At 46.1% G+C, this 27,101-nt stretch overlaps 1 long non-coding RNA gene across 1 annotated transcript; it reads right to left on the minus strand.

Annotated features, from left to right (window-relative positions):
- Positions 1-236: 236 nt before the first annotated feature.
- Positions 237-8,262, minus strand: LOC109024467 (uncharacterized). The gene is made up of 5 exons (XR_008674780.2): positions 8,080-8,262; positions 7,726-7,796; positions 7,189-7,240; positions 3,237-3,294; positions 237-1,303 (listed from the first exon to the last, which is right to left on the minus strand). It is a non-coding gene; the product is annotated as an uncharacterized lncRNA (long non-coding RNA).
- Positions 8,263-27,101: the final 18,839 nt, after the last annotated feature.

Genomic DNA, 27,101 nt, shown 5'->3' on the forward strand with positions numbered 1-27,101 from the left:
CTCCCCGGATTTGGACAGCAACAGCAGGTTCTGGGGCCACAGTGGTGGTACAACAGAGCTCCCCTGAGCCGCCAGTGTCCAGAATGTGAAGTCCTCTAGCCTAGGGGGAACATAGCTTCTCCTACTAGGAACTGATAAGGAGGAGCCACAGCTCAGCCATGGGAAGGGTAGACTTCTTTCTCATCTTGGCATGGGCTTCCCTGGTTGAAACACCAGACTGGTGAAGAATGACATACTGGTTTGAGTTAGTTTTATTTTATCTTTAAGAGGACTTTTAACTGGACCATCACCCCCAGGAAATGTTTCATGTAAAGAATAGCCAAGAAGGCCATAGATTCCATCCCACCAATGACACACAGCAACTGACCATTCACCCCCATATCCTGCACTAGATTTTCCGTATGGCCAACTCAAGTACACATATTGCTTTACCAAGTGATGCTCATCTTTGCCTGCAATTACCACCGCGATTACATTTCTCCTCATTAGCCTAGATGGGAGGGTGCAGGGAAGGATGGTTGGATCAGGAGATCTAGTTACCATACTCCGACACTGAATTTGCTGGGTGGCTCTGCTCAAGTCAATTGACCCATCTGTGCCTCCTCTCGTGGCCCTTGTTCAGATATGCAGTGATTCCATGACTGATTTTCAGTGTTGGTCTCAAGCATGTAGCTGCCACTTGGTGCAGAGCATTAGCATATCTTTGTAATTGCTAATGAGGGAAACAAAATTCCAGAAAAGCTGTTTGGAGGAACCTAAGAATAACACTATGAGCTAAGCATTCTGCCCAAACAAATTTTGTTAAAAGAAAACCAAATTATTATCCTTTTGCAAAATAATAGCAATAATGGCCTTAACTAACATTTGCCAGGCTCTAAATATGTATCTTGCGGTGTCTAAATATTTTACACATTGTTTTCATTCCCTCCTGTTCACCCCATTGGTGAGGGAGACATTCCACACTAGAATTATGAGGATGACCAAACACATTACACTCGATGCTTAACAGATGCGATTGACGGCAGTTATTATTCACATACACTCACAGCTTGGGAGAGGTGAACACAGCATGGGATGCTGGCCATACAGGGGTTGCCCTCAGGAGCAGGGTGAACAGGCAGGGGCTGTGGGTGGCAAGCTTTGTGGCAACAAGAGGGTGAGGTGCTCCCTGGTTCCTGCATGAGAATGTGATGGGCTTTGAACAATTCCGAGGTTAGCAGGAAACTGATACCCACTACTCAGGGATAAGTAGGAGCTGTGCCTGGTCCACTTGATAAGGTGGGTTGCTTGACTGGAGCCTTATCTGCAAGAGTAGAATGGAGAGAGGCTCTTGTGGGTAGGTCGGTAGAGGTACCGCTGATTTGACCAGATTTGAAGGCAGCACACTATACCACGCCTCAATTTCAGCCTTTACATGACACACACATCGTATTATTTCATCATCGCAACACTCCTATGAAATATCATTAAGCCTTTTTACAGATCATGAAATTGAGGCTTAAATGAGGCCAAGCAAATTGCCCAGTGTTTGCTAGCTGGCAAGTGGCTGAGCTGGTATTCAAAGCCAGGTTTGTTACTCTCAGAGTCTGACCTCATAAGCAACTGTGGACAGGTAGATGTAACAACCCATCTTAGACATGAATCAAGAAAAAAGAAGGACAAGGGGGGAACACCCTACCCCAAATAACCAGAGAGCTCAACTTAAACACACACAGTCTTTTGTTCTGTCCACCATGTGACCTCCTGAGTCCCACGCTACCTTCCGCAAGGCAGCTGGGTTAATAAAGCCACCTCAGTGACCATTAACAGCAGCAGCTCTGCCTCACACTTTAATCAGTGGTCCCTGAGGTGCTTACAAGCCCAGCTGCTCGGGACACACTTTTGATTCTACAGCCTGGAGGAAGAGAAACCATCCAAGCAGATCAACCAGCTCCCAGGTGCTTCAAATTCCCAAGGTCAGAGACAGCACCAGTCAGTCATCCTTTTGCGTGTGGATGTTGGGTATGTCAAAGGGACTTGATGTTCTAGAATAAATTCCTTTACACAGAAAAGAGGCTTTAGATCTCTTTCAGTCCAAAACCTTCATTTTATGGTTAAAGAAAGTAAAGTGGCCTCCCCAAGGTCACAAAGTTGGTTAGGGCAGAACCTGCTTGGATCCCTTCCCTAAACCCTTTCCCAACTTCCTCCTCCCATGCACACCTCCCACTCTCAAGTGGAAGAAAGGAGAAACTCTCTTCCTCAGCACCCTTTGCAGTTAGGCTGACCATGTGACCCGTTCCAGGCTTTGTGCCAAGAGGGAATCTGCCAGGAGGAGTCTGGGAGCAGTGTTTCCTCCCTGATAGAAAGAAAGAATGGGCGGGTGTGGTGGCTCAGGCCTGTAATCCCAGCACTTTGGGAGGCCAAGGCAGGCGGATCACCAGGTCAGAAGATTGAGACCATCCTGGCTAACATGGTGAAACCCCATCTCTACTAAAAATATAAAAAAATTCGCTGGGCGTGATGGCAGGCACCTGTTGTCCCAGCTACTCGGGAGGCTGAGGCAGAATGGTGTGAACCCAGGAGGCAGAGCTTGCAGTGAGCAGAGATCACGCCACTACACTCCAGCCTGGGCGACAGAGCGAGACTCCGTCTCAAAAAAAAGAAAGAAAGAAAGAAAGCATGGTGAAAGAGCTCTCTCAGCATCCTCTCCAACCTCTACCTCCTATAAGAGCCAGTGAAGGACCTGAGGCTTGAAACCAGAGGTGTCTTTTAGCCATGAGGGAAAGTTCAGAGATGCGGACACAGCAACTCAGCCTCATGTGGCTGCTAAATCAACCCCCAAACTGCCCTTCCTGACTCCTCATTTCAGTAACAATTAATCCAAGTTTAAACCACTGTTAGTCATGTTTTCTCTTTGCAGCCAAACACCCTCCTCTGAGCAGCAGTCACTAGAGTTAGGCAGTGGGTGAATACCCAGAAATGTCACTCACTAGCAACCAGACCCAGGGCAAGAAACTTTTCTCTGTCTCAGTTTCCTTTTTTGGAAAATGGGCACATATTTTTACAGAGGTGCTGTAAAGTAGTGCTCCCCAACCTTTTTGGAACCAGGGACTAGTTTCGTGGAAGACAATCTTCCCATGGACCACGGGTGTGGCGGTGGGGGAAGGTTTCAGGATGACTCAAGTGCATTACTTTTATTGTGCACTTTATTTCTATTATTACATTGTAATATATAATGAAATAATTATACAACTCACCAAAATGTAGAATCAGTGGGAGCCCTGAGCTTGTTTTCCTGCAACTAGTCAGTCACACCTGGGGGTGATGGGAGACAGTGACAGATCCTAAGGCATAAGATTCTCATAAGCAGCATGCAGCCTAGACCCCTTCCATGTGCAGTTCTAAATAGAGTTTGCTATGAGAATCTAATGCCGCCACTGATTTGACAGCAGGTGGAGCTCAGGCAGTAATGTGAGCAAGGGGGTGGGGGACGACTGTAAATAGAGATAAAGCTTCCCTTGCTCACCCATCACTCACCTCCTCCTGTGTGGCCCAGTTACTAAGAGTCCAGGACTGGTACCCATCTGTGGCCCGGCCGGGGGGAGTGGTTGGGGACCCCTGCTGTAAAGCTTAAATGTTTATAAAGACTGTATAATACTTTCTAGCTCACAATTGACTGTTAGCTATTATTATTTCACTATTCTCTCAGCCTACTTTCACAGAGGCTCTCCAACACAGAGCTCCTCAAAACTTTTGACAATACAGATGAATTACCTGGCAATCGTGTTTAAATTCAATTTCTGATTCAAAAAGTCTGCCGTGGGCCTAAGACTGCATTTATGAAATCTTTTAGGGTATGTCTGTGCTGCTGGTGCTCAGATCACACTTTGAGAAGCAAGACTGTGGGACCCTCTGGGTCTCTTTCCTGCTAGTTCAGCCTTCTAGCTGGTGGATTTGCACTAACAGTATGCCCCAACCTTCTCATTATACTCATGGAAGCTCTTTCCTACAGTCAGACTGTCCTTACATCCAGCAGCATCTTCATCAAATTGTAATTCCTGGGCTGAGCCAGTGACTCAGACCCTCCTTCTCCAGGTCTAATGGATGTCACTGTCAATCACAATGTCACCCTCAAAGGCCCACGGTCTAGCCTAGTCAGAGGGAACTGGATGTACAGAAAGACAGGTATATGGAAGAAATCTGGGGCTTTTTGAGGATTTCATTCAAAGCAGGATGCAAAGGTTCATATACTTCAGGACTGGAGCCACTTGGGGACCTTGGTCTCAGGATGATGTATGTTATGATAACCCCCAGGACTAGAATCCATTAATTCCCTTGATCCAGCACTGTGCTCCAGCCCTGGGACAGGCTTAAAGTTTGTCCTGACCCAGTTCATCTCATCTGCCTGCCTGTACTTCTGTCAGCTGCCTGTGCCAGATGTTTTATTCCCCTCCTTCCACTTGTGAAGAAGCTCAAAACCTGCGATGAGCTCTACTTCCTTCCAAGGCCAGTCTTGCCTTCACATACCTCTTCCCCTTCTTCTCCCTGTACTCTCTCCACTGGGTCTCCCCACACTCCTGCCCCCCAGTCATGTGCTTTGCTCTCCATGTTGCTGAAGTTCACCTTCTTTCCTTCCAGATTGTGCCCTCAATTCCTCTCTTAATCTATTTTGTGTTGCATGACTACCATACAGTAGGTAATTCATAAAGAAAAGATATTTATAAAATTTATTCTCACAGCTCTGAAGTCTAGGAAGTCCAATGTCAAGGTGCTGGCATCTGGTGAGTGCCTTCATGCTGTGTCATCCCCAGGCAGAGGACAAGAGAGCAAAAGAGAGGGAGATGGCCAAACTTGCTTTTATAACAAACCCACTTTCATGATAACTAACCTACTCCTGCAATCATGACATTATTCTATTCATGATGGTGAAGCCTTCATGGCTTAATCACCTCTTAATGGCCCCACCTCTTAATACCATCACAATGGCCATTACATTTCAACACAAGTTTTGGAAGTGCAGTGTTTTGATTATTTGTCCCCTTCAAAAAGTATGTTGAAAAGTCTCAATGTAGCAGTATTAATAGGTGGGGCCTTTAAGAGGTGAGTGAGTCATGTGGGTTCTGCCTTCATGAGAAGATTAATCCATACATGAATTAATGGATTAATGGGCTATCACAGGAATGAGTCTGTTTAAAAGCCAGCGTGGCTCTCATTTTCACACCCTTGCCATGTGATGTCTTGAGCCATACTGGGATTCTCCAGAGAGTCCCCACCAGCAAGAAGGCCTTCGCCAGATGTGGCCACTCAACCTTGGATTTCCTCAGAACTGTAAGAAATGAATTTATTTTCTTTATAAATTATCCAGTCTCAGTTATTCAATTTTAGCAACAGAAAACAGAGTAAGGCAGGAGGGGGACATTCAAACCACAGCATTCCAACAATGGCCCCCCCAAAACTAATGTTTTTCTGACATACAAAATGCATTCATTCTATCTTGATGCCCCAGAAGTCTTAACTCATTTCAGCATCAACTCAAAAGTCCAAAGCCCAGAGTCCCATCTGAATTAGAAATCGGGGAGACTCAAGGCATGATTCATGCTGAGGCAAATTCCTCTCCAGCTATAAACTGTGAAATTAACAAGCTACATGCTTCCAAAATACAATGGTGGGGCAGACATAAGATAGACATTCCCATTCCAAAAGGGAAGAATAGGCAAGAAGAAAGAGATAACTGGTCCCAGGTATTAATAAATCTAAAACCCAACAGAGAGAACAACTTGAAGCTCCAGAATAATCGGCTTTGACTCCATGTCCTGGGCACTCTGGGGCAGAATTTGGGTTCCCAGGAACTCAGGCATCCTTGCTCCTATGGCTTTGCTGAGTTCAGTCTACCTAGCAGGTCTCAAGGGTTGGAGTGTGGCACCAGCAGCTCTCCCAGGTTAATATTTCAAGCTGGTAGCTCTACAGTTCTGGGGTCTCAGAAGTGACCCTGGCTCCACTAGGCACAGCACAGCCTCTGAAGCAGCTCCAACTCCACATTTCGACTCAGCATTGCCCGAATGGAGCTCCCTGTGATGGCTCTGCCTCCATGACAAGTCTTTGCCTGGGCCCCCAGGTTGACTGTGACAGCCTTTAAAATCTAGGTGGAGGTCACTGTGCCCCACAGCTCTTGCATTCTACATGCCTGCAGAATTAGCACCATGTAGATGCTGCCAATGTCTACAGCTTACACCTTTTGGAGCAGTTGATTGAGCCACAACTGGGGCCACTTGAACCACAGCTGGAGCAGTGGAGAATCACTGCACCAGGATGTAAAAACAGAGACCCAAGGTGGTCCTGCACAGTGAGCCTGTAGAGGGCATCCAGGCCCATCCCCAAAAACCATTCTGTCCTCTGAGAGCTCTGGACCTGTCACTGATGGCAGCTTTGAAGATCTCTGAAATGCCTTTGGGGTCATTCTTCCACTGTCTTGATGAGCCCTTCCATCTGTACGAGTCTCCTTACCCAACGGTTTGTTGGCCACACCCTTGGTTTCCTCATGTGAACACATTTTCATTCTTTAAATGGTCAGGCTGAAAATTTAAAAAATTTTTCTGTTCTGCTTTTGTTTTAAATTATAAATTCCATCTTTAAGTCATTTTTTCCCTCTTGGATCTTACTATATGCAGTTAAAAGTAGCTGCACAACTCCTCCAATATTTTGCTTAGAAGTTTCTTCTACTAGATATTCTAGTCGGACACTCTTAAATTCCACCTTCTGTAAATCCCTTGGGCACGGACACAACTTGACCACGCTCTTTGCCATTTCATAACAAGGATGCTCTTTACTCCCGTGTCCAAAAAGATACCCTCTTTTTCCACCTGAGACCTCATCAGAATGGCCTTTACACTCAGCACTTCTATCAACATTCTGATCATGGCCACTCAAGTAATCTGTAAGAAGTTTCATACTCTCCCTACAGCTCTCCTCTTCTTCTGAGCCCTCTCCAAAATTGTCCTTACTACTCTGTTTATGGAAATCTAGGCTTTTTCTAGCCTACTCTTCCAAATTTTTTCAACCTCTATCGATTGCCCAGTTCCAAAGCTACTTTCACATTTTCAGGTATTTGTTATAGTAACAGCCTCAATTCTCAGTACCAACTTCCTAACCATTTTGTGTTTCTATAAACACAGGTTGGGTAATTTATAAAGAAAAGAAATATATGCTCACAGTTCTGAAGGCTGGGAAGTCCAATATCAAGATGCTGGCATCTGGTCAGGGCCTTTGTGGTGTGTCACCCCCATGGCAGAAGGTGGAAGGCAAGACAGCATGAGAGAGCAAGAGAGCAAGAGGGGGTCAAGTTCACTAGTACAAGCAGCCTACTCTCATGATAACTAACCCACTCCTGCAGTAACAACATTATTCAATTCTTGAGGGTGGAGCCCTCGTGGCCTCATCACCTCTAAATACTGTCACACTGGCAATTAAATTTTAACATGAATTTTGGAGGGGACATTCAAACCACAGCACTCTCCAAACCTCTCTTAGCATCTTCTACAAGCCTCTAGTTTACAATATGCCAAATGCCACTAAGGCCCCTTGTTTGAAACATGTTTGTCTCCCCAGTCACTGAGCTTTCTGAAGGCAGCAACAGCCTTTCATCCCAGATCCTCTTTCTGGCTGGACCCCTCCCCTGGCTCCACCCCAACCTAACATGCCTTCCAGGCACCTGTGTCACTCTGGAGGCCGAAGAGCACAGGCACTTACCTGTGTGATGTGTTTTTCCATCTTTGTTTCATTGCCTTCATCAACCTTCTGATCAAGGTAGCCAGAAGCTGCTGTATGATCAAGTGAAAAAATAAAATCTCAGAATTATTAATCAATTCTAATGTGCTGGGCACCCTGATAAGAAATTTATGTATGCCAGTTTAATTAATTCTTGAAACTATTATCACTATTGGATTTCTATCATCTCCACTTTACAGATGCGGAAATGGAAGCTGAGGGCAGGTAGTAGGAATATTGCCTGAGGTTCCACAGCCGGGAAGAGAAGCAGTGGAGCCAGGACCCCAGCCTCTGTTAACTTCTAGCAAAATGGCTCAAGGCAATATCAGCACAAACCTGGTTCTTGGCTGGCTTCTCCTTTTCACCGGTGGACAAACTGGTGGAAAAGTGGAGGGTCCTGTTTAAAAGAGAGTAGTTTAGTTAAATCACTGAGTTTTATTTCCTCCCACCAAACTATGAGTTGTTATTGCAAGATCCCTGAGTCAATGCCAATCTTCTACAGTCCTGGGAGCTTAAATACACTTGGCAAGCAACACCAAGTTATACAGTTTCCAATACTTAGGGGTATCTGTGAATGCAGATCTTGATGCAGTATATTCTTCTGGGGCTGCATTTTCTGTCTGAAACTGAGAATGTATTTTAGATGATGTGCTTAGCATAGAACGTGCTTCATCTCAGGACTCAGTTAGGATAACAACAAGGCAGGCACATTGGCCAGTGTCAAGTGTGAAGGTCCAAGTTAGGCCCTTACTGTGCTGAAGGCCGCTGGGCAGATGCCAGGACAGACACAGAGGCCAGGCTCCAGCACAGCGGCAGGGGAAGTCCATGCCAGGGTGTACGCGATCTGATCTCCCACGTAACATAAATGATCCTAGAGACGAAGGTCCTGCCGAGAGATCTCCAGGTGACTCCAGGAGTCCTTGAGGCTGTGAATCTTTGCACCATACTTTAAATTTCTACAGAGCCCCAAATGCCTGTAGCCTCCTCAGCTCCTTTTGTAAAGGAACATGGGTAAACCATGGACCATTAAGAGTAGACAAAGTTTTGCCAAGTCCTTGGTGCTATGTAGGGAAGAGCTTCTCAGAATGTTCTACTGGGTCCTTCTAGCTGTGGAGGAGGGCAAATGAGCACCGGGGATCTGGAGGGATAGCCCGAAGCAGCTCCATAACTTGCATGGAATGTTTTTGAAGTCTTGTATTTATCTTAATAATTCATGGGAATTTTACATTTCTTTCCATGCTATTCCCATGTCTATTTTATATTAAATGTAGCATTAATAATTGCCCGAAATCTGAAAAAAATGGTGCCCCAGAAAGCTGTACCCACAGTTCTCCTGTAGCCACCCTGGGGGGACGTATGCCCCAGTTCAAAAGCACCGATGTACGGCGTTAATCTCACTGATTATTCTAGAACCTTCTCTGGCCCACACTTAGAAAAACCACAGGCAGCCAGGGGCTTGAACCTAAGCAACCTGCACACAAGTTCAGACCCAACAAAGGGAAGAATTTCCAGGAGAGATTCGTGCATAGGCTCAAAAGCCTTTTAGAAAATGAACAAACAAAATATCTCATCATAAGTCGGGGACTCCTAATATTTTGGATTCTCTGAACACTGATGTAGTCTACAGAGATCCTCCTCAGAAAAAAAAAAAAAAAACAACACAAAACATTTCTTAGGTCTGTGTGTTCTTTAGAGATTTCTAGCGACCTGAGGCCATCCGTGGGTCCCTAAGAATATAAAGATTTCCACTGAGATCCTTTGTGCAAAGGTCCCTTGTAGAGGGCATATGTTTTCTTTAAATGTTTTGAGCCAACGTCTAAACATTGAGAAAGTTCACACTGATGTCTGGATCCTGGAGACTTGACAGCTTTGGACCTACATGATCTCATGGCTCCATGGAGGGGAGGAGCTGCCGCTGCCCCTGCAGCTGGGATTCCCTGTCCCCTCTGCCACACCACCCCCATTCCTCCTTCACAGAACCCGCCGGCTCCTGTGGCAGCTGAACTGGTGACTTGTCATGCCATTAGGTCATCGTCGGGGACATCAGGCCCTGACAGTGGCCAAGAGCCATCTGGAGTCCACGCTAGTCATCACATGCCCCAGCTGACCTTCCACCCAGACCTGCTGCAGGGCTGTGGCTGGAGAAAAGCTGGGTCAAAGAAGCGGAAGAATCTACAGATACATCCAGTACTAGGAGCACTGATTGCAGTGGAGGAGTTCAATTCCCCATACGGGGAATATTCTCCCCACTCCACTTGGAATGGAGCCATGAGGGTGAGTGGAGAGTCAGAGTCTGCCGCAGCCTTGGGGCAGAAACAGCTTCCCACACAACATCGGCACCTTCCCTTGGGACGGTGGTGGCTGCAGCAACAAATTAACACAAATAGGGTGACTTAAAACAACACAAATGTATTCTCTCACAGTTCTAGAGGCCAGCAATCTGAAGTCAAAGGGTCCACAGGGCCATGGCACCCTCTGGAGACTCAAGAGGAGAATCTGCCATTTGCCGCCTCCAGCTTCTGGTCTCTCCAGGCATCCATTGGCTTGTGGCTGTGTCACTCCAATCTCTTCTTTCTGTCTGTGTTTTGTCTTCTGTCTCTTCTGAAGACTCCTGTCATTGGATTTGGGGCCCATCTAATCAATCCAGGATGATCTCATCTGGAGATCCTTCCCTTAATTGTATCTGAAAAGATGTTTTTTTCCAAATGAAGTCACATTCACAGGTACTCGGGATTAGGACTCGGACGTATATTTTGGGGGTCACCATTCAACCCACTACCCAGCTTCTTCTCAGCCACTGGCATACGTCATAGGCAACAGCAGCCCCTAATAACAAGTGTCAGTCATGGTGGTGGCTTTGCCAGTGTTCATGGTAAAAAGTGCCCTCCGTGAGCCAGACCTGAGTGGGGAGGAGAATACAGAACCACATCGCAACTTGACTTGGATGCCCTTGGTAATGAGCATGAGAGCCCAACCGGAGGACACCAAGAGATCTCTGGGAGGCATGGAGGCACATGAAAGAGGTCCTGGAAGAGTCAGTAGGGGCTGAGCCTGATTTTTTTTTAACATGCTGTGACCTATTTGCACCCCAAGGCTGCTGAGGCCTGGGGAAGTGCTTAATTTGCACAGCTGCACCCTCATGAGAGCCCTGGTCTCATCTGAGTCCACCTGCCCATGCCCCAAATTCAAACCAGTGTGTTCCCCTCTCATGCTCTGCCAACCAGTATGAGGTGAGCCATCCAACACTCACTGAGCACTTCCCGTGTGAAGTTCCCATGCTGGGGTACCCCTCTCCCTAGAGCTCTAGATGGAGAGACAGAGAGGCATTCTCCAATCACCTGGGAAAAGTCAGTTAGGTGTGGATGCCAGAGGTTTTCATCGTCCTATTCCTGTCCCTTATTTAAAAAGTGAGGGGGCTCTGTGTTCACTGTCCCCTGGTGGGATGCAGTAGAAATAAAAGCAGAAATTGCCCAGCTTTGGTCTTCTGGAAGTCTAAGCCCCTGGGGGATTTCAGAGAATCTACTGAGCTGGCAAAATAAAAGGGCTTCGGGGTATGTATTAGCCCATTATTGCTATAAAGAACTACCTGAAACTGGGTAATTGATGAAGAAAAGAGGTTTAATTGATTCAGTTCTGCAGGCTTAACAGGAAGCATGACTGGGAGGCCTCAAGAAACTTACAATCATGGCGGAAGGTGAAGGGGAAGCACGTTTTACCATAGTGGAGCAGGAGAGAGAGAGAGACAAGGGGAAAGTGCCACACACTTTTAAATGATCAGATCTCATGAGAACTCACTATCACGAGAACAACAAAAGGCGAAGTCCACCCCCCATGAGCCAATCACCTCCCACCAGGTCCCTCTTTCAACACTGGAGATTACAATTCAACATGAGATTTGGATGGGGACACAGAGCCAAATCAGATCATAGTAGAAACAAAAAATACTGGACCAATAAACAGAAGGAACATTTCCCCAGATCAGGCAACTTTGCCCAGGTCAGGGAGATATTCTCCTGGGGTGTGGGGAGGAGACTGGGATAGGTCAGCAAGGTCCCAGGAAGGCAGCAGCTGCCTGGTCCTCTTAGGTACTTGAGAAAGGTATCTTCACCCCAAATGGGGCTTTGAACCTCAGGCCTAATTGCCCCAAGGGCCAGCCAATGGACTGTAATGTATATAGACTGATGATGAGGTCCAATGAGGACCAGAGGATCCACTCCTGCCCCCACCCCACTCAGCAGTTCCACAACCTACATATGTCCCTGAGACCATGATCTGGTCACAGAGTAAGGAAAGTGCCTTGGTTTGCTAGGGCTGCCCCAACAATACCACAGACTGGGTGGCTTCAACAACAGACTTTTTTTTTTGTAGCACTTCTAGAGGTCAGAAGTCCAAGATCAAGGTGTCACTTGGCTATTTCTCTCTCCTTGGCTTGTGGATGATTGTCTTCTGCCTGTGTCTTCATATGGGCTTCCCTCTATGCCTGTCTGTGTCCTAATATCCTCATTACAACACTGATCATATGGATTAAGGGCCCACTGTAATGATCTCATAGTAACTTAATTGCCTCTTTAGTGCTCCTGTCTCCAAATACCATCACATTCTGAGGTACTGGAAGTTAGAACTTCAACAGAAGAATTTTAGGAGTCCGAATTCAGCCCTTTACAAAGAGGACTTTCAGGAAATGATCCAGCTTGGTGAAGAAATGGTTCTCTTGAAATAAAATTTAAGTAAATAAAAAACACAGATTTCTCTTTTGTACACACCTCGGGATGTGGACTGATTCATGCCTACTGGCCCCCACAGGTGCCTTTTCCCCAGGCAGGAAGGTACAGATCCTGGGAGGGGCACGATTGTGTTTTAGTTTTTTTTTTTTTTTAAAGGAAATCTCCAGGTGATTTTCAGTCCCTCCCACAGAGGCCCACTGCTGTGCCAAGTGGGCACAGGGCAAATCCCAAAGCTCTTGCTCAGTTATAAGACAAATAGTCAGTAGCTGCCTTCTATAGGCGAAGCGTTGTGCAAGGCACCTGGAGGAAAACTAAAGTATGTGGCCTGCCCTTACCTGTTATATACAGCAAGGCACTTGGTCAAAGCAAAGAAAGCCCAAAGGCATTCCCAAGCTTGGTGCTCCAGACCTCCCTGTGCACTCACATGCCTGCACTCTTTGCTCTCTTCCAGGTTCTTTCTCCCTCCCTAGATCTGCTAAGAAGTGTATATGTATGGGTCACTTTTTCCAAAGAAGGGTGGGAACGTCCTCCCCTCAAGGGAAACAAGTGTCCTGTGGTGGCAAGGAATAAGGAGAGTGAGGAATATGACTTTGTGGCAAATGCTTTAACTTGGACGTAAGAGCTAAGTCTGGCATTGCTGCAATTGAATGGATACTATTGTCCCAACTTTGCAGAAGAATCTGCATATCTTAGTTTGGTATCCCCTGAAAGTGGACCTTTGGACAAAGATTTTCTATGCAAGCAGTTTCTTGGGCAGGGATCCAGGAAGCACAGTGAGGGAGAGGGGAACAAGTGCTGGGAAGGGGAGGGGATCAGTAGAGGACACGCTAGTGAGTGGGCTACTGCTGCAGGCGCATGGGGCTCAGTCCCAGTGGGGACTCTGAAGCCTAGGGCCATGAGCTCAAGTAAGCATGCATTGGAATAAGGAGAATGCCCAGACCTTGTAGGATTGTTGGTCATAGAGTCTGAATTGACATTGATTGCTAGGGACATACGGGAGCCAGGTAATACATGGAGTCCTGGCGCAGGTCTAGCTTACAGTGGATTTGTTTGACTCATAGACCACTGAGTGGTTGTTTTCCTAATCACTCAATAGAGAGTTGGAATGAAAATGCTTGGTGGTTGTCAGAAGTCTCACATTGGAACCTTGACCTGTAGCATAAGAGTTTTAATACCGGGGAAAGCCAACTAGAAACCCAACCCCTGTCCTTGGCCAAAATAATTTTTAAAAAAACAAAATGCATCCCCAGGAGAACAATGGAGCTTAGTGGTACCAGCAAAAATTTGAAGAAGGCAGGTGTGGTATCATTGCCATATCCCAATTTAATCTGTTAGGGAAGCAGGAGCCCAGGCGAGCCAAAGTGACACCATTTTTAAATCAATTCCATCTTAAAACTGGCAAGGCACATTCCTTGCCAGTCACGACCCATGGTCCTGAGATGTTTACAGCTAAGGAAGCAGCTTAGTGATGCTACAAGGACACACTCCTACAACAACAAAAAGTCCAGATGTCCCAATACTCATATATGTTTCCAAGATAATTATAGTTACGCTTTGATGTACTTACACACTAAAATGTCAAGGATAGTTTTATTTAAATCAATAGAATAATTTTGTCATGCTGTCAGCCCACCCGTATGTGGGCACAACTTAGTTTAGTCTCTACATAGACAAGACCCCTATATAAAAAATTAAACTTAAAATAAAGATGATACATTCCTCTGCTTGCTTCCTGAGAATACCCTACTCTGTAATGGAGTAGTTTCTAATAAACTTGCTTCTTTCACTGTGCTCTGTGACTTGCCTTGAATTCTTTCCTGCATGAGATACAAGAATCTTCTCTTGAGATCTGGATTGGGACCCTATTTTCCAGCAACAAATCCATCAGTCTGGCCACTACAGAAATCAGAGGGTCACGGAGATGACAACGGGCTATCATAAACTCAAGCAACTAGTAGCGTCCATTGTAGCAACTGTGCCATACGTGGCAAAGAGAGATGAACACAGCCTTTAGAACATGGTATGCACAGGGGTGCTGCCCTTGACCTGGAAATGTGTACTTTGCCCTATGTATCAGCAAAAAAGACCAGAAGTAGTTCCCCTTCATGTAGGACTGATATAGATTTCTCCTGAGGTCTCTTTCCTTGACTTGCAGACAGCCACCTTTTCACTGTTTCCTTACCTGGTCTTTCCTTCGTGTGCACATATCCCTGGTGCATCTCCCCCTCCTTATAAGGACATCAGTCATACTGGATTAGTGTGCTACTCTTATAACCTCATTTAATCTTAATTACCTCTTTAAAGGCCCTATCTTCAAATACGGTCATATTGGAGGTTAAGGCTTCAACCCATGCATTTGAAAGCGGAGGGACAAAATTTAGTCTGTAAGAGGCACCATGGCACAGATAGACAGAATGACTCAGCCAGCTATGATCAGCCATCTCAATTCTGGCACAAGGAGCTCACAGAGTAGCTAAGGTGACAGAGAAGGAGACTGAGGTTGTGCCTGGACCTAACAGCAAGGGCTCCCTCTCATCAAGGCTGATCTAGCTTTGGCTGCTGCTGCATGTCCAACCCATCAGCAGCAGAGGCCAACAATGACACAGAGACCTGTCTAGCCCAAGTGCGTGCCCCCTCCCAGGGGATGAGTGTCACCAATGACTGGCTTCTGCATGGGTATGTAGGTCCAGCCCCTTTTCTTCAATTTGGGAAAACTCTGATGGATCATTCCAGTTACGGAGCTCCTGTGGAAGCAACTGAGGTCTCAGTCATAGCACCATCACAGGTCAGCTTCTCTCTCTGCCCAGTTCTGCCATCCTCACTCCCTTACATGTGTATCTCCCAAGAACACTCCCCAATAAACGTCGGCACTCAGCTCTCAGAGTCTGCTTTCAAAGGACCTATGATAAGACAGTAACCTTTCTAAAACTGATCTGAGAGTGAGCCTGCATTCAGAATAGTCCTTTCCCCACTGTAGAACCCTGGTGCCCCTCGTCTACTTTAAATATTTCTGTGGCTTATTACCCTAGTTGAAATACACACCTGGCATTCTACAAAAGGAATCGAAGTATTGTCTCAAAAGACTATCTTCATGATTAATCAAGGCCCACTGAGCCATAGGGCCTCCAGCCTTTCCCTAACTGAGGGATACTTCTGCTAATGGTGAAGCTTGGTGTTAAAAATAATGTTTTTACCTGTTTTGTGATATTCTGAATGTAGAACAGCCAAAGCCATTTAGATTAGTGTCATTTGTTCTCATAAATGTGAATAAAATGCTTTGTGGGACTACCAAATTCTTTAAGACACATTACATAAAATGTGCAGATAATCTTAAGAGATTCCTTTTTAGAGTTGGTGTGTTTCATTCAATAAACCTGTTTTATCGAATCTCATACCATTTATTTAATTGTCACCAATCATTCTTTTATTTCATCATATAGATTATTGCATATTTGTCTTTTTTTTTTTTTACCGAGAAATGAACTTTCTAAAACTTAGGAAAACATTTAGATGGTAGCTTACAAAAATACACAGAGATAGATAGATTTTTCCTTATTCTCTTAAGGTGTATGTGGAAAATAAAGTACAAAGATCAATGGAAAAACTAATACCCTCCTGCCTGCCCATGTTTTCAAGCAATTAATAAATAAGAGAAAAGAAGAAGCAAAGAGACAACAAAAATATATAATGACATCCCTTCACATGGGATAGGGGTGAAGTACCACCTCCTCTCCAACAGGATACCCACACCTTCCAGATTATCTGGGTAGACCTCAAATTCCAATACTCTGATCTGCCATCCTCAGAAGATCACGTAGGACTGTCAGATACCTTGTTCTCTTTGGGGAAAGGGTATAGAACACAGAGTCCCAGTAACCACACACCTTCTTACCCAGCCTACAATGGCTTCAGAGCACAGAGGCTGCAGTGCCCTTGGCTTCCTGACCAGGCGCTCCTGGTTGGCCTTCCCCCAGCACTTCCCAGCAGACCTGGTTCCTGGTAGTGACGCCTTTGCTTTTCTTCCAGGTCTATTTTTGTTCAGAGTCGCCAATTCCCCACCACAAGTCTCTCTTCTTTTCCCCCAAGGACCTTCATTGGTTTCCCTAAAGGGGTTTTCCCTTGCCCAATCCTGGTGCCTTTGAGTCACAGCCGGCATCCTTGCCAGGGGGCCACCAGCCCACTCTGCTAGCTGACCAACAATCCTGTTTTTGGGTCTAAGGAAAAGCGCCTCATGTGATCATCAGAGCTTGAGCCAGAGGACATATATGGGCAGGGCTTAGACCGAGGGCCAAAGGCAACAGGCCCCAAGTGAGGGCAGAGATGTGAAGTCATTGATAGTCACTGCTGCTCCAGGCACCCACCTGGGAGAGCCTGCATTGCCCCATGAGTGACCAAGTGGTCCCATTCCTCTGGATATAGCAAAATTAAGAACCTTAGCCATGAAGAGGTCAGGAGGCTTAAAGGGACATTTATGAAGTTGGGGTCTTTGCACTTGAAGTTATCCAAGTAGTTGAGCATTAGACATCTTCCTCTTAAACCTTGTATGCTCTCCACCAAGGTTTGAAACCTGGTAAAACTCTTGAAAAAATGCACACCATTGTGGTAGCCATGTCTTCAATTAGCCCCTATCCATAGAGCAACATTTTAGCTCAGTGACTGCAAAGACACCCTCTCTTCTTATTTTATCCCTAATGCTTAGGTTGCTGCTGGCACCTAAGAAGTATTAAATAAATATTGATGGCATGAATGACCATTCTGACTTGAAAGGGCATTTATTGAACTTTTTAGTCCACCAAACACCATAAGCCCTTGATTTTTATTTCTTCTGCTCTAATTTCTCAGAGCTTGCAGATATTTCCTTGCAGGTCATCGTTGCCACCTGGGCAAGACAGGAAGGCTACCCTCATCCCACTCACTTGTTGTCCTTTTGATCATATACTCTCGTGTTCGCCAATGCATCAAATTGGTGACCTCCTTCTAATCACAGACAAGTACAATAAGATTGGAAGGTGTCATGTTTTGGCAGATGAACCTGTTTCTATAAGGATCCTGAAAAGACCAAGGTATATTTATTACCCTCAGTTTCTTTCCTTGACTTGCTCTTTGCACTCTGATGGGCCAGCCTTGGAATATCTCCAAGAGCAGCTGTTGGCAGGTCTTTCACCCCAGGAAAAAAATATCAGCTCTGTGTTACTCAAGTTGTCTCTAAAGATGTTGGTCATTAGCCACTTCACTCTCTCTTGCCTGCTTGTGAAATATGGGTTGGATTCCTTCTGACATGTTACATCCCCAGTTGATCTCCTAATGCAAATAGGAATTTATGGAGACATTCAACCCAGGAGTTTATGACCTGGCTGGGAGGGAAAATCTCCTGCACAAATATCTTCTCTAATTTTTTTGTATCTTTCCCATCTCAACATTCCCACTTCCCAAAGACTCTAATGAAACAGAAGCACAATTTTTGATTGAGCACCCAGTCTGTCTACTATAATACTCTCTGGATCCCTTGTTACCAATATATTTATAATCCTATTTCTAACTAAGGAGTTTAGTTATAAGCTAAACTCCAGCATTTCCTCAGGAGGTGCTGGCCTCATAAATGTCCTGCAAGCAAGGAAAGTAGATCTTCCAGGAATGGCAGGAATCACGAGAAGACTGAAGGGTCGGCTCTTTAATTGGACCACCTCAATCGTTTGGGCTGTTAAACAATCTTTTTGCTCAGTCTTTCCCACATTATAGTAATTAAATAGTTCCTCCCACATCCTCAACAAAGTCAAACACAGCAGCTTCACTGGGTGAAAAAGACCACTCTTGATTTGGGTGAAAAATGTTCTTTCCCACCCATGAGGAAGGCCAAGCAGCGAATCCTCCCACTGCTGAGATTAGAGCAGTTATTTCTGCTAACACTGCCATCCCTTCTCTCTCCAGAACACTTTCTCTGTTATCAAGTTGAGCAAAGCAAGGAAAAAGTAAGCTGGTCAAATGTTTACTTGGTTGGTGAGCGTTGATAAAATGTTGGCCTCTGTGTGGTTCTGGATGAGACATGCACCCCCTGACCCAGCCAGCCCTGGGCTACAATGAGAACCAAGGAGCAGGTGATAGCTCTTAAACAACCAGCCAGTCCCAGGTTTTCAGCCCAGTGTTTGTTCACTTATCCCAGACGCTTGACTCACGAGGGACCATGTTTGTACTGGCTCTGTCCCAGGGTCACTTTGGTTGAGTGGTATCCATTGGTGCGGCTCCTACAGCAAGAGACAAAGTCCTGATGCCAAGAGAGATTAGGAGTTTGCAATGGGAAAGAAGAGGAAGAAACAAAAAAGAGTGGCTCCAAGTCAAGTAAGTTGCTGAGCTGACTTGAGCTTTTTTCTACTTGTGGAAAACTAAAATCAATCTCTGGTCTGGTTGAAATAATCTTCAGACTGTCTGAACACCATAGTTGGTGGCACAGATTTACAGACATCTCAGCAGATTGGAGTGCAGGAGAGCAGAGAGTAAGTGGGTTATGAGCCAGCTTAAAGCTTCACTCAATGGAAACTGGAGCCCCGTCTTTCCAGAGAGGCAAAAAATGAATAATAATAATTGTGATGACGACGATGATGATGATACATTAAATAAACCTCCTTGGAGCTTTTTGCTGACTTCTTCTGCTGGTGCCTGCACTTTCTGCCTCCCTGGAGGTTCCAACAAACCTTCTGACTCTAAAAGGAAACCCTTCTGAGACCAAAAGGATAGCCAATTATCTCAAGTTTTACAGCATGAATAATCTAATTGGATACTAAGAGGAGTCCAGATATTTGCACAAAAATTAAACCGTCACACAGAAGGGTATTATACCCCTGCCTGGCCTCCTTCTTCCTAAAAGCCTGGAGAGTGAACAGACTTGAGTGTTGAATGACCCCCATTTCCTCCTGCTCTACCACGAGTGGGCACCGTGGCCTCAGGCATGGGACCAACCTCTCCATATCCTCTCAGTTTGAGGAGGGAGGTGCTATCCACTGTGCCTCCCTTGATAGGAGAAATCAAGCATGCATTGAAGCCCTTGACAAAGAAAAAATTGCTGAACAGAAGCAAGGTCTGCAGGACATGGGTCCTATTGCTGCTGGGCATTTTGCAAGGATAAATATTACATAGTCACTCAGTTTGGTAGGAAGTTTGCTCACAAGAATTGGAACTGGAGGGGCTGGAAAATAAAAACTCCAATGGAAAAGGCTAAATTCCTTTTATCTTCATTCTTTATTGTTAACTACTTAAGCCATATAATCCCCTCAGTGTCAGGTATCCCAGGCCAAGAATCCTATATACCCAGGCACATCGCCACCCCTGCACCACCAGGCCACATAATACTAGAGATTCGTTCAGAAAAACTCTTTCCAGATTGATTAATTGGTGATTGAATAAGTGAGGGAAGGAATAGGGGAAAGGGCAGAATCAGTAGATGAGAAGAGAACACAGGAAGACAAAATTAGCGTGGCAGGTACAATGGCACCTGCCCAGATCCCCTCTCTATGAAGGACAGATGGCCGCAGCTGCCAGGAGGGCCATTATACCCTTCAGAAGTGGCTGCAGTTGCAGAGAGATGGCTGACTAGGGCATCCCACAACTGACAGATCCAGGCAGGTGTATAAAGGTACCACTGGGTCATTTTAACCCAATGCTGAACAATGCTGCTAAGCCATTTTAGCTCCTGAGCTTCCCTGGCATCCGCTGAGGCTGTCTCCTCTGGATCACTGCTCAGCTCCCACCTCTGCCCACTCAAACTTTTCTTGTCCTGACTTCCACTGGTGTCGATCTCAAGGGCACCCCTTAACAAATATCCTATCCCTTAAAATCCATCTCAGAATCTGCCTCCAGAGAACGCAACTGTGACCACTAGGAAATGTAGCCAATGGAAATTCTCAAAGACTAAGAGGAGAATGAAGAAGGCAGGGGACACACTCATCTTCTTTGTGCTGTCATTGCCATTCCTTGTCTGGGTGTCTGCTTCAGCAAGGCACTGGAGGACAGTGACAAAGAAACATGTGTTAGGTTCCTGGGACCTCTTTCTCACCTTAGTTTTGTCACTCACGAGCTGTGTGGTCATGGATAAGTCAATGTCTCAGGGCCTCTTTTTGCAAGTTAAGAAACAAGGAGAATAATGATCCTACCTGACATTTGAGTCATCATGAGGATCTCCTATGACCGTGGATGCCAGTGTGCACGGGAGATGGTAACACCCCATCTGCTAGTGACATTTCCCTCTTCTCCAGCCAAAGCTTGGAAAGACAGCAGGACCTTGAAAATGGCAGCCAGAAAGGCAGCCATTTCCACCCTGACCTTCAATCCCCAGGCTGAGGAAGTCTTTGCAGGGAGGAGTTAGCTGCTAGAAGTCATGGGAAACGGGAGGGTACTATCTCATTAAACTCTCACGCCATAGATCACATTGAACACCTGCTACCTATGTGTTAAACTCCAGGCCAGTCCACACACACAGGGAGATGGAAATTAACTAAACCTGCAAACAAATAAAAACCTCCCACAGGGAATAAGCCAAGTAACAGGAGTTACAGAAGGCCTCCCTGAGGAAGTCACACTTGAACTGAGAACTGAATGACGAGAAGAAGGTATGTCGACAAAGGAGGAAGGGAAGGTGATTGCAATCTGAGATGAATATGAGTCCCAAGAAGTCCTCATGGTCAGGGGAGCAGAGAGCAGAAGGCCTGGAACATGAGGGTGAAGCTGGGAGAAGTTGGGAGGCAAGAGCTGAAAACGGGCTGGGGAGAGGATGAGGGCAAAGTTGAGCAAGTCCTGGCAGGTCAAAGACTATTAGCTTTATCCTGAATACAACGGGGAGTTGTGGAAGGGCCTTAAGCAGCAGGCAGATGGTTACACCAGCTGCAGAGGGAAGGATGGATGGCAGGGAGGTCAGAGTGGGTAGCATTAACAACCATGAGCATTGGTTGATTTACTACGTGCTTGACACAGTTCTAAGTGTTTAAATGAAGCACAGGCACCCAATAAATTAGGTACTATTGGCCGGGTGCAGTGGCTCACGCTTGTAATCCCAGCACTTTGGGAGGCCAAGGTGGGTGGATCGCCTGAGGTCAGGAGTTCAAGACCAGCCTGGCCAATATGGTGAAACCCTGTCTCTACTAAAATACAAAAATTAGCCAGGCATGGTGGCGGGCACCTGTAATCCCAGCTACTCAGGAGGCGTAGGAAGGAGAATCACTTGAACCTGGGAGGCAGAGGTTGCAGTGAGTCGAGATAGTGCCATTGCACTCCAGCCTGGGTGACAGAGTGGGAGTCCGTCTCAAAAAAAAAAAGGTACTATTAAGATCCCCATTTTAAAGATGAAGACATGAAAATACACAGAGAACAAACAAACACGATGCCAACCAAGCTGTCTGGCTGCAAAGCCACACACGTAACTACACAATACTACATGGTGGGTAGACCAGATGGACAGCTATTTTAGTAATCCAAATTTGAGTGACAGCAGTGGAATTGGAAAGAAGTGGATGGATTTTCAAGCGTGTAGGAGATCAAAAGAAAAGACAGAACTCAGTTAGACTTTGGCCACACGGATGTGGGGAGATGGTTTTTGGGAGAGTGATGGGGTGGCAGTGAGAGACACTGAGATATAGGGGTCCAGAAGAAAACCAGGGTTGCAGTATCAGGACGGACAGGAGGTTGGGGACAGCATGAGTCCACTGGGACCTGCAGAGATTTGAGATGTCCCAGTGACATACTTCGTAGTGTTGTATTCTTTTAAGGATACCTGGTTTTATCCTCCTACAATATTCTGGCTCTTTCTGTTTGACTACGATCCATCTGGAATAGTCACCTGTTTAATATAATCTGGCTCCTGTGCACACAGGAAAGGAGCCACCATCTCCCTTAAAGTCCCCTTCCAGAAGCAAGAGTGTCCTCACCCCTCCTCAGCCCAGCACATCCTCATGCGAAATCATCATGGGAAGCAGGACAGTCCCTGCTATGCAAGGAGAGGGCAGTTGAGCATGAGGGCTGGTTAAGAGAAGAGATTTCTGAGCCCGACTCCAAGCCCTACGATTTATGAGTTGTGAGATTATGTCTTTGCCCAATTTATTAATCTGTCTAAACCTCAGTCTTTCTATCTGTAAAATATGGTTCTTGAGAGGCTGCAATGAGATGATATATCTAAGAGAAAGCCCAGAGCCTGGCAGGCAGTAGCCAAGCGATGGTAGCGGTTATTATCCCTAGTGAAAATCCCAGTGCATGAACACTCTTGGATTGTTGTTTGTTTCACAGCTCAAGTCTCTGGAACTGGAGGAATCCCTTCCAGTTACCTCCTCTTCTTGCTTTTCGGATGCCGGGGGCCTCTCTTGCCAGAACAGCGGTCATGAGCCATGAGGGCAGTTTCTACACATCTTCCTAGACAGGATGGCTTGGCTCATGATCTGGAAGATGTTTTGCCACTGTTCAGCCACAAGAATGGTTGTCATTTGCTCCCTTGCTTGTAAAGGAATGCTCGTCTATGGCATTTGCTGGTGAGAGCAGCAGTTTAGGGGATAAGGAAAGAAGTTTATTTGAAGAGAGTCTCAGAAAGTGAAAGGTAATTGTTTTACACAGATGATGGATGAAGCGACTCCTTTTGCAATAAGCCCTTATCTTTCCTTAAAGCTTGTTCCAAGGGGGAAAGGCTATCACCTGGCCTACTGTGATTCTTGGAGTCTCCTCTGGCAAAAGAGGTGGCAGTTGTGGCTTGCCTCCATTTCGTTTTCTTTGCTGAGGCCTCCGGAAAGTCAACCTGCCTCAGAAGGTGCAGGTCCCATGGGTTGTGGCCCCTCACGGGATGGTTACAAGGCAGGCAACTGAGTCACACATTTCGTTGCTTCCCAGGACACTGGAGACTTCTCACCTTGAGGGTGGGAGAGGGTGGGAGAGGTCTGATGGTTTGAAGGAAAGAGGGATTCCTAGATACTGCAGGTCTTGGCAGGGAAAATGTCTTTGTTTATGAAGCCTTGGGGAGCACAATCATGAGTGATTTGGGGAAGGATTTCCTGGGGAATGGAGACTCTGTGAAACAAACAGGTCTCGCCTCATTTCTCTCTAGTCCCTGGCAGCAGCTGCTCACAGGAAAGAGTGCAGGGTCTTTGCTAAGATTCACTGAGGTTCCAGCACTGCATAGAAACAAGTAGCTAAGTGTCCCAGTAATTGTCACCATCTGTACCTAAGAGAAAGGAAAACCTCACGTGTGACCATCTTTTTTTTTAAGCAATAATTTCTTGAGAGAATAAAGCAGAATAACCTGAACTTATCCTTTTGCTTGTACTAGGAGAAAGAGAAAATGCAACAAAACACACACACCTGACCCCTAGCTAACCTTTCTCAGGACGGGGATGGGAGGGTCCTGTCTGGAATCTCAGAAATTGGGGCTTCCTAAGGCACCCCTACACCCGCGTTTCCTGGAATCTGCTAAAAGAAAATGGAAAACTAGCCGAGATATTTGACTGAGGTTTCTTAAGAAAACATATTCTCGGTTTGGGTTGTTTTCTGAGGGGAGGGTTGGAGCGATGTGGTTTAAGTAAGAAAATTGCTCATGAACAGTGATGGAAATAGTGACTCTCTTGACTGTTCCACATGTCTCTGGCTATAGTTACAGGAAGCAAAGTGCAACAGTGTTTGCGAATTACCTGGGGAACGCGGGCAGAGTGGACAACTGATCTAAAAGGCTGGAGCCAAGAAAACATCACTGCATCAGTGATCTGGGTAATTCCATGGCTGGAGCATGCGTTTAGTTACTTAAGTGGAAGGTGGGGATGATCTTATTTCGGGAGCCTGGCTAGACTCCAAGATGAAATAAGATAACCTACTTCATCTAATTTGTTGCCCACACTCCCTAGAGACTAACGCATCTCAGGTCTCTCTGACGTCTATCCTAGTGAATCTCAAAAGATTTATTTTCATACTCTTTTAATAAGGTCAGTCAACCAAAATCTAAACTGCTTGACTTGACTTTGAAAATGGTTTTAGAATCACAGTTCATAGTATAAGAGCACAAACAGTTTCCATTATCTTTCAATAAATCCAATAAATAATACTCACAAATTCTAAGACACAGACAATTTTAGTTGTTTGACCAACAGAATCAGTTTTTCTCTGGTGTATCTTTGTGGTTACCCTTTATGATGTCACGTTTCTGCTACCAACTATCTATTCAGGGAAAGATAAACAGAGGGCAAACCATATTTGTTTATACCTTTTGGGTTAAAGACACAAAAATTCTGCTTAATTGCCTTCATCAATCAGTAGAAGATCCTAAATTCCTGGGGATCATGGAGCTCAAATGGTTAGGGTGGGCCATGTGTACACAGTCATTCATTCAATAATTCATTCACTCTCTCAGCCAGTCAATAAGTGTTGCACACCTGCAAAGTGCCCGGCACTGGGCTAGGCTCTGGGCATTTCAAGATGAATAAGACCCCACTTCTGAATGATGCAAAGAGCTTTCCAGCTACACAGTGGCATTTGTAATGTCACAGGCAGTCCAAGGAGGGAGTGGTTACTTCACAGAAGTCACTAGAGAAAAAGAGTATTTATGCAGGGCCTACAAGGATGGGAAAGATTTTGGCAGGGAGAAACTGAGGGCTAAGGAGCTCTAGAAAGATGAGTTTCCAAGTATAAGCAAACTGAGGAAGCTGGAAATGAGGAAAATGGGGTGGTCACCATGGCTGAAGCTTGGGAAATGCGGAGCAGAGTGGTGGCAAACAAGCCACTGACAAATCGCCGAGTTTCTTCAGAAGCAACGAGTGGGGCTTTTCTCTGTAGCAGCTGGGAACCAAAGAAAATGTGTGCATGGAGGCAGAGGCAGTCAGGGATCTGATCGGAAAGTTCAGTGTGCTGTCAGGTGAGGAATGCATTACACAGGTGGGTTGGAAATACTGGGATAGGAGGCAAGAGATACAGACTTGAGCAAATACCTGAGAGGAAAGCAGTAGGTTGCTGAGCAGGGCATTGCCGAGGGCAAGAGGAGAAGGAGGTGGCTGTGCAGAGGGTGCAGGCCACCCATCTGGACTCTGTCCTGGCCCCACTCTTGGCAGCTATGGGACCAGGTTTAAGTGGCCTCCAGTTCCTCTGGAGAGAGAGAAGGACTGGGTACAGCAGCCCCTCCCCCAAGCTTATTGAGACATCTGTAGGGAAGAGAGTTCAGCTCACTGGGAAGGAGAAGCCTTCAAGGCTGGAGAGCGCTGTGGTGATGTGGTTATCTAACTTTGCTGTGGGTCAGAATTGCCTGGGCAGCATAGCAAGCGGTCCCATCCCTGGAAACTCAGACTGGGCTGCCTTTGTAGCTGCACCACACTTTGGAAAACCCTAATCTCACATCTGGGGTGTTTTCTGATTCTCTGTTTGGAGGATTCTGAAGCTCAGAGGGGCTGGGTGGGTCCAGCCTGAAAGGGGCACATCCCATCACCTCTCTCTCCTCCACCATTCACAGGGACGCCCAACACGATGCCCTCCGTGTCTTCATCTCTCCCTCTCCACCTCCTCAGTCCCTCTCCCTGGACTTCAAGGGAGCCTGTTGAGCTCAAAAGATCCCCAAGAGCCAAGATGCAAGCCTGCAGATTTCAGGACAGCTGGTCCTGGCGCTGCTGGCTGCTCGCAAGGGCCGGGCCTCCTCATTGCCGTCACCAGCCCCCGTTGGGCCTCATCAGAGCAAGGCCAGGCTCGGCTGATGCACGGCGCTGTATTCCTTGACACCTCCATGGGGCTTGCTGCCCAGAACGTCCCAGGCTTGCTGGAAATGCTGAAGCTCAGGCTCACCTCAGACCCACGACTCAGAGTCTGTATCTTTTCCAGATCCTGGAGTGATCACATGTGCACATATAAATCGGAGAAGCTTTGGCTTCCATAGCCTCTGCTGGCTGTAACTAATCCTTCCTCACCCCATACTGAGTGAAAAGAAAGAAGGGAAGGGAGGGAAAGGAAGGGAAGAGAAAGGAGAAGGAAGGACAGGGGGAGAGAGAGAGAGAGAGAGAAAGGGAAGGAAGGAAAGGAAAGAAGGAAGGAAGGGAGGGAGGGAGGGAAGGAGAAAGAGAAAGGAAAGAAGAACAGGAGGTTAGGAGAGAGGAATGAAAGAAAGAATGAGAGAGGGACGGAGGGAGGGAGAGAGAATGATTCTGTGAGTCTCTTAACTCTGGTCCTTCTGTTACACATCTTTTCTTCTACTTTTCCTTTGTTTCACACTTAAGCTTTGAAGATGTAAAGTAGGACCAGAGGGTGGGAAATTCAAGAACCTTGAAATAAAAGACCTTTCTGTTTGCTTTTCATTTCCTAAAAAGGAAGTCCTCACTGACTGTTCCTGTAAGGGATATTAAGCTGTGTGGATTATGAGTGATTCGTCATACAGCAATTTGGAGCAGGAAGCACATGAAACCCTAGAGCCAGCCTGCACGCAACTAATTGAAGCCCTCAATTAATCGGATTGGCTCCCACCTTCAGGAGAAAAGCAAATACTAAGAAAACAAATTAGCACCTGGAATTTAACAACTTCCCTTTTTTGGTGTGGGGGCACTTTATATTCAGAGTATATGATAACTGATGGCTCGTCTCATAGGCACAGACATCTTTACAGTCCTCTAAGGCAGAGTGGTGTGGTGGAAACGGAGTTGGCAGAGG

The sequence above is a fragment of the Gorilla gorilla genome, chromosome 22, assembly GCF_029281585.2.
Source record: "Gorilla gorilla gorilla isolate KB3781 chromosome 22, NHGRI_mGorGor1-v2.1_pri, whole genome shotgun sequence".
Taxonomy (NCBI): domain Eukaryota; kingdom Metazoa; phylum Chordata; class Mammalia; order Primates; family Hominidae; genus Gorilla; species Gorilla gorilla.